This window comes from Protopterus annectens, chromosome 4.part0, assembly GCF_019279795.1.
Source record: "Protopterus annectens isolate FY-2018-M chromosome 4.part0, PAN1.0, whole genome shotgun sequence".
Classification (NCBI taxonomy): domain Eukaryota; kingdom Metazoa; phylum Chordata; order Ceratodontiformes; family Protopteridae; genus Protopterus; species Protopterus annectens.
In genome coordinates this window covers 1367265488-1367279590 of record NC_056733.1, presented here as the reverse complement: position 1 = coordinate 1367279590, position 14103 = coordinate 1367265488, and positions in this window count along the sequence as shown.

Below are 14103 nucleotides of genomic sequence, written 5' to 3'. Positions count from 1 at the left end.
GTATTTTATCCCTGCCCCTCCTGTCCCTAGTTTTGTAATGGTTGAAATAAGAATTCAAGCTTTTGCCATTTCTGTATGAACACATACATTTGTCAGGGATAATCCCTGCAACTTCTGGATCACTCTGCAAAATATTCCAATGACGCTGTACAATATTGACAAAACCAATGGTGTTTCTCCCATAAGTTGTTGTAAGTCTAAGTGGATTAGATGATGTATTGGCCTTATCCTTGTCCTTATATTGAAGCAACTGACTACGCTCCATGCCTTGCACCTGACTCCTAGCATTTGCTACAACCCCTTCCTTATAACCTCTTTGCTTGAACCTATGTATAAGGTCCTCCGAATTTTTATGATATGTTGAATGTTGTGAGCATATCCGTTTGGTTCTGATGAATTGGGATTTCGGGATGTTATTGGCTATGTGTGGAGCATGAAAACTTGTAGCATGCAGCAATGAATTGTACTGAGGGAACTTCCTATATGTCTCACTCTCAAGTGTGCCATCAGAGAGTTTCCGTATGACAACATCCAAAAAAATCATCCTGTGGGTATCATGTTGTTCCGTAAACCCTAGACCCCATTCATTGTTGTTCAAATATTGTACAAAAGCCAACAAACTGGACTCAGTACCCCTCCACACTAGCCAGATATCATCAAGATATCGTCTCCAAATATCCATTTCTGAAAGAAAAGTATTTCTTGTGGAATCATAGATTAACTTGGTTTCGACATAAGCCATAAAAAGGTCGGCGTATATGGGGGCAAAAGAAGCCCCCATAGCCATGCCCTTAATTTGCCAATAACAATTGTCTTTATAATAAAAAACATTGCAAGTAAGGACATATCTAGCCATGTCGACCAAGAATTAATTGAATGTAGAACCATATAGACCTGCATATTCCAACCAATATGCCAAAGCCTGAAGGCCAGCTTGGTGTGGGATATTGGTATATAAGGCACATACGTCAAGCGTACATAAAAACCAATCTTCTTCCAACTGAGCATCAGATATGATTTGTAAAAAACTTGTGGTGTCATTTAATCTTGACCGAAGAAAACCCAACAAAGGTTTAAGATGTTTTGTCAAAAACAAAGACAGGGGTTCAGTTAGATATTTTCTTCCAGACAATATAGGTCTCCCCGGTGGGTGTGTAAGATTTTTATGCACTTTCGGAAGAAAGTAAATGTATTGAGAGTTACAATCCTTAATTGTAAGTTGAAATAAAGTGTCTTTGGAAATTACACCCCTATCCAAGGCATTTTTAAGGAAAAGTTCGATACACTTGGTGAATCTATGTACAGGGTCATTAAGCATATGGTTGTAATATCTAGTGTCTGATAACTGTCTGTAGGCCTCACTGTTGTAATCATCCCAATTCTGTACTACAACTGCCCCACCTTTGTCTGCTGCTGTAATCACAATTTGTTTGTTTTTCTGGAGTTCCAGCATAGCTTGTTTCTCCCTAGCAGTTATGTTATTGTGTTTCCAGGCCAAACTTGAACCATGAAAATGAACATCCCTAAGAACACTATTTTGAAATTGGTGAACCACAGCATTCATAGGTGGGGAGAAATTAGATGGATGATATGTAAATTTCCCTTTTTCAAAATCCAGACCAGAATCTCCAAAAAACATTTTCAGGTTAATCAATCTACAAAAACTAGACAAATCTTGTGCAAATACGTCTTCAGAAATGATGGTGCCAGGTATAAAATTAAGGCCTTTATTCAAGATTTTCACATGTAAATCAGACAAGACATAATCAGACAAATTTAGAATATTGTTAACAGTGTTTTGATTTAAGTCCCCAATGCCAACTCCAATAGTCCCTGTACATTGTGTATTCTTTTTGTGTTTATGCCCACCCCGTCTACGTGTGCTCCTAAAGGGGCTACCCCCGGGCTTCTTTTGGGCAATGGTGATCCTGTTGCTGTCAGGGATTCATTGTCAGTACCTGATGATGTATCATCACATGATGAGGTAACATTGTAATTACTTTTCCTCAAGATGGATCTGGGTCTTTTCCTTTTTTTTTGTCTGACATTGGGAGGTTATTAAATCTCACATGCTTAGATTGAAAGGAAAATGGGTTACCCCGGGAATAATCCTCTTGGTCTCTATTGAATTTTTTCATCTTACGTAACCGTAATTCAGCATCAAATTTTTTCAAATCTTGAGCCACTCTATTCAATTTGCCTTCAAAAGAAGGCTCCTGTTCAAAGTTTTTTAACTTATCTGCCAAAATCATGATTTCAGACAGCCCCTTATCTATAGCTCGATTGTGGAATTTGTAAAGTTGGACCACAAAAGACATTGTGGCCTCATGTTGTATTTATGTCCATTGTGTGGTTAATTCCTCATCTACATCACTCACATGCGGAATAATCCTTATTCTTAATCCCCTTGGGGTAATGTTTGCTGCCTGATAAGCCTTAAAAAGCTTACTATGCCATACATTTGCTCGTAGAGCCCTTAATAACCTATTCAGGTCCTCAATTAACTTTTGACTTGTAATATCTGGGTTACTGTTCCCCAACAGATCTCCATTCCCATCTTTGTTTGGGTTCAAGCCAAAAACCCCTAAATCCTCTCGATCAGCCACTAATCCAGAAATGAGACTCGACAAATCCATAATGGCAGGGATAATAACCACAAAAACTGTGTAGCTGTCAATAATGGTCAATCAATGATACCACGACAGCAAAAATAGGTTATTGATAAGGACAATAACAGCTTCCAAAAATAAAATTTCTGAAAAATGTTTTAGAGAAAACAGCTGCGTCCAAAATAAGACTACTGGGAGATTGATGTGTATTGATGCAGAAGATGAAAACAACCACCCTATAGTAAGAAGCCAAAAAAAGGGGGGAGGCTGTAAAAACCAAAGCTTCAGCTCAAAAACTGTAAATTAGAGTGGATTAAGTTTTGAATTAAACGAAGCTCAAGTGAAAATCAGGACTTACAGTTCTAGTCCAATCTAAAATGAGGACCCCTAAGTATTGGTAAAGCCTCTTGTCCACTTCCATAGATTGTAAAATAATACTATGTTAACCATTAAATTGGTCAATTTTAGTATAATTATGAACCAAACACAATTATGTACCTTAAATGATAAAGGCACAATATATAAAAACACACAACTGTCTAATAGGAAACATATAACATGTAAAGAAAGGCCAATGAATCCTGATCCTGTGGGGATATTTCCTATTACAAAACAAATATAAATATACTATCTTGTAAGTCCATGTCCCAAACCATTATACTGACCATTACATTAATATAACCTATAAAGGGCTTAATCCACCATGAATATCCCAAGTCTGCAATATGTACTTAGAAGTGAGTGAATATTATAATATAATTAAGATATTATTGGTTTGGCCAAAAATATCATTATTCAATATTCATTGTGATGACAAGGTTTAGATCCCTGGAGTGTGTGGCTCTGAGGGATTGGGATTTCTTTAAGTGGAGCATGTCCAACAGCTCAGGGTTTGACAAGACCTTGTATGCTAAGCAGAGATCGCCTCTGAGTAGATGATATGCCACAGAGTATAGCTGGAGTTTTTTTAGATGGTCAGCATATGACATCTGCTTTAGGCCTGTGATTCTTTTAGTGAGGTATTTCTGCAGCCTTTCCAGCTGTTGCAGATGTTTTGTGAGGTATATACCAAATGGGGCATTATACTCTATAATGGGTCTAATGAGGGATGAGTACAGTGGGACAATGACCTCCTTTTTTCTTGATAAAAAGACCTTAGTGATGAGGTGTGCCACATAGAAGGATGTCCTGACTGTTGTGGTGATGTGGTTATCGAAGGTGAGGCCACTGTTCACCCGTGTCCTTACGTCTCTCATCACACTTTTGGCCACCTATGTGGTAACTCATGGGTACATGTTTTTTCCCAAAGGGGAATAACTATACATTTCTTGGCATTAAGTTTGAGCCCATGGATCTGGCACCAAGCATCTATTTCTGTAAGGCCCTTTTGTAGAATATCCACACCATTTGAGGATTCAATAATGGCTCCCAGTTTGCACGAACTTTGCTAGCCAGAGTCCCATAGTGTTGGCATGTACTTCAGAGAAGTAGATGCCAAGCAAAGAGCAGTCCCAGGACTGAACCCTGAGGTACTCCACTTGTCACTTGTCTGGAGATGGATTTGGAGTCGGCTACTTTTACAGTCTGGGTTCTGTCAGTAAGCAAGCTGGAAACCCATTGAGTGTTGTAGGGATTTATGCCCAGCCTAGTAAGTTTATGTATGATTTCAGAGAGGAGGATGGTGTCGAAGGGCTTGGCGGGGTCTACATAGGCTGTGTGGACCACCTTACCCTCATCCACAGCTCTGGAGACTGATTCGAAGAAGTCAATCAGGTTCAGGAGACAATATCGGCCCTTCATGAACCCAAACTGGGTGGAGTCCAGTGTTTGAAGGTTGCCAATGTCTTTGTTTATAAGTTTCATGATAATGCGTTCCATGCCCTTGCAGATCAGGCTCATCAGACTAATGGGACGGTAGTTCAGGGATCCAAGGTGGATGCCCCCTTGTGGAGTGGGATAAATGTAGCTATGTGCCACTAAATGGGCATGAAGCCTGAGGTGAGGCTATGATTAAACATGACACTCAGGTGAGGTGCCAGTTCATTTTGTAGTTCATGTAGTACACTGCCCGGGATGTCATCTGGTCCCATGGATGCTGTATTCCTAGCTTTGGAGAGTGCGATTTCTACCTGTGTGGCTGTGATTACCGGAATTTGGCAATCATTTGGTATTGAGATGGGTCCTTTAGGGGATGAGAGGGGGGTGAAGTTGGTACTAAATCGATCTGCCAGGATATTGGCAATATCCTTGGGATCAGTATATTTAATGCCATTCTATTGTAGCTCAGAACAGATCTGAGCATTGCCATTTAGATTCTTGACATAACTATAGAATGCCTTGTGGTTGTCTTTGGAATCTTTGGCAATTTTACTTTCGTAACTAGCTTTTGAGGATTTTATGAGGGATCTCAGCTTCTTACTGAGACTGGTAAGGGAGTTTTTTGCATCCTGGAATTTTCCTCTTTTCTGCAACAGTTTCTTCCTTCTCAACAACACCACGAACTCAAATAAATATAGCAGCAACGACCACAAAAAAGAATACCAGTGAGAAACAGCTCAACTTTCATATATTTAATACAAAAAATATATTGTACTTCTCTTAGCGCCTCGGCCAACAGCCTTTACAGAGTAGAAAAACAAAAAGCACATTTGAAGTAATATATATAGTAAAAAAGAGACCAATTAATGCATATAAGCAATCAATTAATTATTCAATTATAAAAACTATCTTTTAACCTTTTAAAGTTACACTAATCATATAAAACTATGCCAGTTACATTCCTTATTTAGTCCATAAGGACTTAAAGTGTTATATTTCATAATTAACAAAGACTCCTTTTGTCTTAACACATTTTTTTGAAGAGTAACATTATTAAAATGTAATGGTACATGTTCTAAAATAGAAACTTTCATGCATTTTAAACTACCATCATGTTCATTATTAAAATGTTCTGCAATGGGACTGTTCATCTTTTTATTTTTCACATCTCTTATATGTTCCTTTATTCTCTGAGATAAAGTGCGTTTGGTTTCACCAATATAATATTTCTTGCATGAGCAAAAAATAACATAAATTACCCCCGTACTAAGACATGAGTATTTTGCTCTATTTGTAATTTTTTTTCCATTAATTTCTCTTATTTCCTTATTTATAAAGGGGCATATGGAACATTTATTACATGAAAAAGTGCCCACTTCTTTAATATTAATTAATATGGGGTTTTGCTTTTCTTTATACACACTGTGAACCAGAAAATCTTGTATATTTCTACCTCTTTTATATGATATCACCAGTTCTACATTCTTTAATGAAATAATTTCTTTTCTAACAAAATCCCAATATTGTTTTATTATATTATTAATCATAGGGGAAAAGTTAGTATATTTAGTTACGAAAAATAATTTATCTCCACTCTGTACTTTATTATTATGTTGCCCTGTATTATATTTATTCTTAAATTTTTTATCACCAAACACTTCATTATAGCTATTCATAACATTTAATTTGTTATAACCTCTATCAATAAACAAATTAGCTGCTTTCAAAGCTTCATCAGCTGCTAGAAACGCATCACTACTCAATCTTTTTATTCTGATAAATTCTCCATAGGGGATGGCTTTCAATGTGTGTATCGGATGACAACTGGTGCCACACATTTTCCAATTCATCTCATTGAATTTTCTGTGTATATTTGTAATAATTTTGTTACCATTACATCCAGTTAACGAGATATCCAAAAAATTAATTTTATCTCCTATACAGGTATCATCAAATTTGATACCAAATTCGTTATTATTTAAATCATTAATAAATGTAACAGATGAATCATATCCCCCCTTACATATAAAAATTAAATCATCAATAAATCTATAGTACCCAATGACATGTTTCCTAAAAAAAGAATGATTGTATATGTACTTGTTTTCAAAAAGGCCCATAAATAGATTGGCATAAGCTGGGGCAAACGCAGCCCCCATCGCTGTTCCTTTAAGTTGTCGATATAGGATGCCATTAAATTCAAAAATATTATGGGTCAAACAAAATTCTATTAGTTCTACCATAAAATGTGTTTTAGGGTTATCACCCATAAATGTTACTATAGCTTCTAAACCAAATTTGTGTATTATACTCGTATATAGGCTTACTACATCTGTAGTAATAAAGTACATATTTTCTAGCCATGTAATATTTTTAATTTTATTCAGGAAATCAAAAGAATCCTGAATATATGAAGGCAACTTTACAACTTCCTTTAGAAGATGTTCATGTAGTAAGCCACACAAGTTATATGTAAAAAAATCAAAGGCAGACACAATTGGTCGACCCGGAGGTCTTTCCATATTTTTATGTACTTTAGGTAGGCAAAAAAATTTTGCCACCTTACTATTTTTAACTATAATTTTACTATCCACATCTGATTTAGTAAAATAATGCAATCTAACACCTTTATACAATAAAGTTTTAAAGTCTTGTTCCGCTTTGAATAAGAAAGCATTATTAGTCACTGAATAAGTGTCTTTTTTACTCAAATGTTTCATACACATTTCATAATAATCACTGTTATTAAGAACCACCAATTTCCCACCCTTGTCTGATGGTTTGAAGATAATATCATCATTCTTACTTAGTCGCTGTAATTTATGCCATTGGTCTTTAGTCAAATTAAAACATTGTTTTATACATAAAAAATCTTGTAATTCTTTATCTAGTAAAGTGTTAAGAAAAATCCCAAACTGGGTGGAGTCCAGTGTTTGAAGGTTGCCAATGTCTTTGTTTATAAGTTTCATGATAATGCGTTCCATGCCCTTGCAGATCAGGCTCATCAGACTGATGGGACGGTAGTTCAGGGATCCAAGGTGGATGCCCCCTTGTGGAGTGGGATAAATGTAGCTATGCACCACTAAATGGGCATGAAGCCTGAGGTGAGGCTATGATTAAACATGACACTCAGGTGAGGTGCCAGTTCATTTTGTAGTTCATGTAGTACACTGCCCGGGATGTCATCTGGTCCCATGGACGCTGTATTCCTAGCTTTGGAGAGTGCGATTTCTACCTGTGTGGCTGTGATTACCGGAATTTGGCAATCATTTGGTATTGAGATGGGTCCTTTAGGGGATGAGAGGGGGGTGAAGTTGGTACTAAATCGATCTGCCAGGATATTGGCAATATCCTTGGGATCAGTATATTTAATGCCATTCTATTGTAGCTCAGAACAGATCTGAGCATTGCCATTTAGATTCTTGACATAACTATAGAATGCCTTGTGGTTGTCTTTGGAATCTTTGGCAATTTTACTTTCGTAACTAGCTTTTGAGGATTTTATGAGGGATCTCAGCTTCTTACTGAGACTGGTAAGGGAGTTTTTTGCATCCTGGAATTTTCCTCTTTTCTGCAACAGTTTCTTCCTTCTGTTGTATAATTTGTTTATGGCAGGGGGTCACCAGATTGGCTTCCTTTTTTTGGAGCAGAGCATCTTGGTTCTATTTGGAATGGCACAATTCATTCACAAGTGGATGTGCTTGTACAGTGCCTTAGTGTAGGATTCACCAGTCGAACGTTCAGATCCCGTCTGCATGGGTGTCATAAAGTTTGTCACTTCTGACTTGAGTAGCATGAAGTTGGTTTTGGAGAAGGTTTTTATGGAGGTTTCCTTAAAGGGGGTTGGGGTGGGATGTAGATGTCATGGGTGATTTGCTTATGGTCAGACCTGACCAATGAGGGGGTGACAACTGGTGTGAAGCATCTATATCCCATGTTGGTAATGACCAGGTCTAGGATATTGGAGCCCCTGGGGGGACAATGGATTAGTTGATCCAGGGCATTGGAATTTATGAATTCCAAGAACCACTGGGAAAAGGTGTTGGTACCTGAGTAGTTTTCCCATTTAATAGCAGGGTAGTTGAAATCACCCAGTATTAGGGTGTTTGGTTGTATCTTAATATTTTCCAGTATGTTTAGAAAGGTGTAGTGAGAATCTTGGGACATGGTGGGGGATCTGTAGCAAGCTACAATTTGGATTGCAGTCTTACCTAGTGTTAGTTGCACCTGGAGAATTTCAGATGCATTGTGTTGGGCAACTAACCTGGAGGTGGAAATATCCTTGGTGAATATGGACACTCCTCCACCTTTAGTGTTTTGGTCTTGGTTTGGTGGCCGAAAAGTGTGGTAAGAGTTGTAGCCTGGTATTGCAGGGGTGCTCTCTGGAGCCTTGAACCAGGTCTCAGTTACTGCACAGATATCGATGTTCTGATGTTCTCCATTTCTGAGTGCCTCGAGAGAGTGAATTTTGACATTTAGACTTCTAGCATTGAGTAACATTACCTTCAGATTTTGCATGCTTGTATCTGTTATGGTGATGGTTTTGTCCTTTGAACCTTGCCTAAAAAAGGCACTATAGGGGTGGAAAGAGATTTAGCCAGTAACCTGTATCCTAGGGGTGACAGGTGCAGACCATCTCTGGCAGAGCATCATGGTTTGTCAATCATGTCTTTCCAGGCAGACAGATACTGGATCCCCTTTGAATGACACCAGAAGCTTAACAAATTGTTGAAGTGAATCATTTTGTCCTTATACTGTGGTATCATTCTGGGCAAAGGCAGGATGCTACTCAAGGCTAGAGTCATACCTGCCTGGGCCACATGATCCGAGAGCTCTTTCATGTCTCTTTTCATGTAGTCCGGGGAGGTACATCTCAAGTCATTCACTCCAACATGGACAATGACTGAGTTATATTTGTACTTATTGTGGAGTGACCTGAGTGCATGCATTATGTGGTGGATCCTGGCACCTGACAGGCAGCTGACTGTAATTTTATCCTTGTTCAGCCTGTTGAGTGGGACATCAGTGTGCCTGACTATAGAGTCACCTATGACTAAAGTGTTGGGTGCATTCTCTTGCCTTAGGGGCTGTTGTTGGGTGGCACACTTGTTTTGTGAGCTATGCGTCACTTTGGTTGTGACTGGTGTTTGTTTGCGTTTCAGCTTTGGGAGTCCTTGTTGCTTGGGCAGGTTAATGTTAAGGGACTCCACATATGTGGGTTTAGTGTTGCTATGTGTTGGTGTTGATGATGTCGGTTTTGAAATGCTATGTGTTGCTATGTAGTGCAGGTGTTAACCTTCTCCTCTTGACTGTCTAGCACAATCTTGGCTGTAGAGAGCTTTGCTTCCAGTTTGGCTATATAAGTGCATCTCTCACAGGTTGTAGTGTTGGGTGGTAGGAGGAGAGGGTTGTCTGTGTACATGAGGCAGTTGCCGCATTGCCCCAGTATGCCCAGATTCACCAAGTGGACAGGAGAAATCACCGGAAGCTGACCATTGGACATGTCTGTTTAGGTGCTTTTTTTGTAAAGTACAAGAGCTGTTTTCCCTTACCTTTGCAAGGTGCTTTGCAATTATAGGCTGTTTAGTGCCTACAATTAATTTCTCCTTATTGTCAAGGAGAGTTGTGTGCTTGTATCAGTTTCAAGCTTCCTAGTGCTTTCCAGCAGGTTTTAGAGCAAGTGCTAGTTGCAGGGGTTCAGATTTTAGTGCTACTACTGAGAAACCAGGTAGTTCTAAGAGAAAATTTGAAGAGCAGACTTTCTGGCACCTGGAATAGTTTAACCATAGCCCCGCGGTGCTGCACGATGTGAAAAGTGCACAAACACACACATTTTTAAGCCAGAACATTTAAAGGGATAGAAATCAGCCCAAAAAGGCTAATAAAATTACAATTTCATAGCTGGAAACCACTCCTCTAGTGTTAGATAGGTAGTACAATGCTCACCACTCCCACTGGTAAGCAGTAGGACTTCCCTCTAACACAGCAAGGTCTGGATAGCTCTGAACACAGAAAACAAAGTCCTGAGAGTGATGTGCCACTTTGGTTTAGTGGTAGGATTTTTGGGGTTGGGAGGGGGACCCAATAGTTAAGGTGTTTGCTTTGCAAGCACAAGTTGAAGGGTTTGAGTCTCACAAGGGATAATTGGCTAGGCTTAAAATGGCTCGCAAGGGCAGTTAGCTTAGTACTAATCTATGAACCTATGAGACAAGCAAAGCCTGGGATCTGGACTGTACTGGCTAGGAAAGGTGGGAAATGAGCAAACAAGATAGTATTTTTTTTATTAAAACTGGCTAAACAATGCAATAATACAGTAAAGAAACACATAAAAGGCTAACACATTTGAGTGTGTAGTCCTAAACAGTAAATGCAATTAAAACTCTACAAAATTAGCAATTTTAAACTTTTTAAATGAAGCAAGGCAAGTGCACAACTGGCAAATGATTTAAGAGGCAGTAATATAGTAGAATAAGTAGCTAGTCTACATATACATAGAAGTCTATATATATACAGAAAAGCAGCTAAACACACTTAATTCAGATAGTATAAGTGGATGGTATTTTTACCATTTGATCTGTATGAAGTATTGGACTGTTACCCAAAATGGTAAGTATTTTAACCCATGGTCCTTTTTTTATATTACTGTGTTGTTTATACAAATAAAAAGAGTATTGGTAGAAATTATACCCTTTTCTTCCCCTGTTGAGTTTATTCTTATTTTTGTGGTATTGTCTACACACTGTGACATTTTTGCATGATGTGTTTCCTTGTCAGAACTGTTACATTTTTGAGGTAATGTACAGCATCTAATAGAGATAGAGCTGTTTACTGAAATGTTTGTCAGTCTTTGATTGTTTCTCTACTTTTATGTATGCCTAACCTTGTTTAGCTAACCATGCTGTTATATCTGTGTTAAATGTTATTTCCCAAACGTACATGCTGTATGCTTTCTACAACTGAAATTGTCTTGTGTTCTATTTTGTGTAGCATGTTTTAACTGTTTCATTTGTGAAATATTGTAATTCCCTCTGTTTTGATGTTCAGAATGATGCAAATGGAATGCAGATGTCTGTGTTGAATGTGTGTGCCTTGTCTCACAGCTGCATTTTTATCTATAGTCCTTAAAGCATGTTCCAGACACTGAACATTTAGCTTGTCTCAAGCTGTACCAGAATATATGTATGGTAACAAACAGAAATACATGCATTTAACTAACTATATTATTTCTACATATATTATAGCAACAGATGTGTATATGCATCTATCTAGCAAATTAATGTGCACATGCATTTATACATTTTTAAACATATTTATCACTCTATATATTCCCTCTGTTTTATTTTAAATAAAACTGTCTATATTAGTATGTACATTTTAGTTAAGTTAAATAGTTATTAACTAGAAACACATTGGGAAACAAAAGCTTTAGTTTTCTTTTAATGCAGCAAGTTAACACAGTTTTATATTATCAAAACAGTGATGACAACCTTTACTATTAGAACTGAATGAATCTGAATATGACTCTATACAGTGATGTCTTATAGAGTAATTTATTAACAATACTTGAGGATTCTATTGCAAAGGAATTGCAGTCTTATTTTTTGAAAAAAAAAACATATGCCACAAATGTCAAGCTTTGACTTCTTACTCTATTTACATAGATAAACCTTTTTACTATATACTGTACAGAATATACTTGCTTGTATAGATTGTTTTTGCATTTGTATATGCATGGCTGTAATGTGCACTCAGTCTAGTTTTTAAACTTAGTATTAAACTGAGGCCTGCTAATTACATTACTTGAAACATTAAAAATGTAATTTTGGTATTAACACTTTGCACTTTTACTTGAGTCCCTTTTGCAGTACTGTTTACACAGTGTAAAATTGAAAGTATGCACTTCCCCCTGTAGAATACATCATTTTATTGCAGTATTGTTTATTTGCTTTATGCTGTGAAAATTTAATGTATGCTTGCCCTTTGGCTGTTACCTAGACTGTGACACTTTGGTCTTATACATTTTCTTATTTTTTTCACCATTTTCAAAAACAGAAAATATTTTTATAAAGCTTTTTTCTGTTGCCTATACTGTCAAAGCTGTAATAGGAATCGCTTTTATCCATTTTGAAAAGACGTTTACTGTTACTACTAGCTCTTTGTACCCTCTCTTTTTGTAAAGGGACCTGCATAATTTATTTTAACTGCGTACCATAGCCCATGTACTGACTGTACTCAGTGTAGTATTTACTTGCAAACAGATTATTAATGACGTGTATGCACAACTGTGATATCTTATTACAATTGCTAAACAGGATTAGACTTTTGTGCTTTTTGCTTAATGCTGTACATGAATACTTAACAATAATGTTTTAGAAAAAATGTAAGCCATTTGGCCTGGCAACCAGTCTTATTTCTTTGACCTTATAAATTTCAGTACCAGTAACATTTTATGTTATGCAACATTCTTTGTAACTGCCCATTCCAGCCTGGAAAGATTTGAGCTCACATACATTTTTCTTTCTGCGCATTCCAGACGCTTAACCCATAACTCCTTTAGTACTTACTCGTACTTTCAGTCATTCATTAATATACTTGCAACTTGATATTAGAATGTAGTTGTAAAACTCTTAGAATTATAATAAACATTAACTTGCTTAACTCTGCATAATATTGTTTTTGAATATTGTTTTTGCTGGAGTCTGTGCTATTTTTATGCTATCATACGATTACAAAATATTGTAAGAAACAAAAGAGATATTGGCTTAACTAACACATGCTTAAAACAGATATATTAACATGATTTACATTTGCTGTTGTGTGCCTTTTGCTGCACTTTAGGTGAAAAGAAAATACATGCATGTCAGTCTTGTGATGTCATGTCTTTTCTGCATTTAACTACTTTTATTTGATTTTTATACTCTAAAACTGTTTTGTTATTTGAAATGGTTTTAAAATTGCTATTTAAGTCCCTTGCTTTAACTGAATGAAAATTTGTGCTGTGTACGCTCAACCATTTTTTAAAGGTAGAATACTATGTTGTAAATTATTTTTTATCAGCGTAGTTAACTGCTGTTGTTTTAACTCTTTATTAACCAGATTATATTTGTCAGTATTCTGTTCTGCTGACTTTAAAGCTCTTATGCACTTCTGAAAAAGTGTTTGCATATGCTGTCTGAACTTTTTGAACTCACTCTTTGTCTTAGAAGTTCATTAAATGATTTTGTCAGTTCGCCATGAACCTCATCTCTGTTTTTATCTGTTTTGTAATGCACAGTGGTTTTATGCCACTTTTGCCTAGCAAGATTTACAGAAGATTTTTTTAAATAACTGACTTGACTGATATTGTAATTCTGAAATTAAAATTGTACATGTGGTGACAAGACATTTATGACATTGCACACAGAAAGCAGTTTCATATAACTTGCATAATAAACATTTACTGTCATACAAATGATGTTGATGTTTAAGATACCAGTCAAACGTAATGCATTTATATAAAACATTGACATTAACTTTACCTAGTAAAGTAGTACATGTGCTACAGTTACGTTTATACCAATCTTTAAATCCTGACCATAAATGTGCTGGACTGTTATTACTGTCTACTTGAAAGGTAGTCTTACATTTTACAGTTCTTTTGTTTATGGCATCCATCCTGTAGAATGAGAAACAAAAA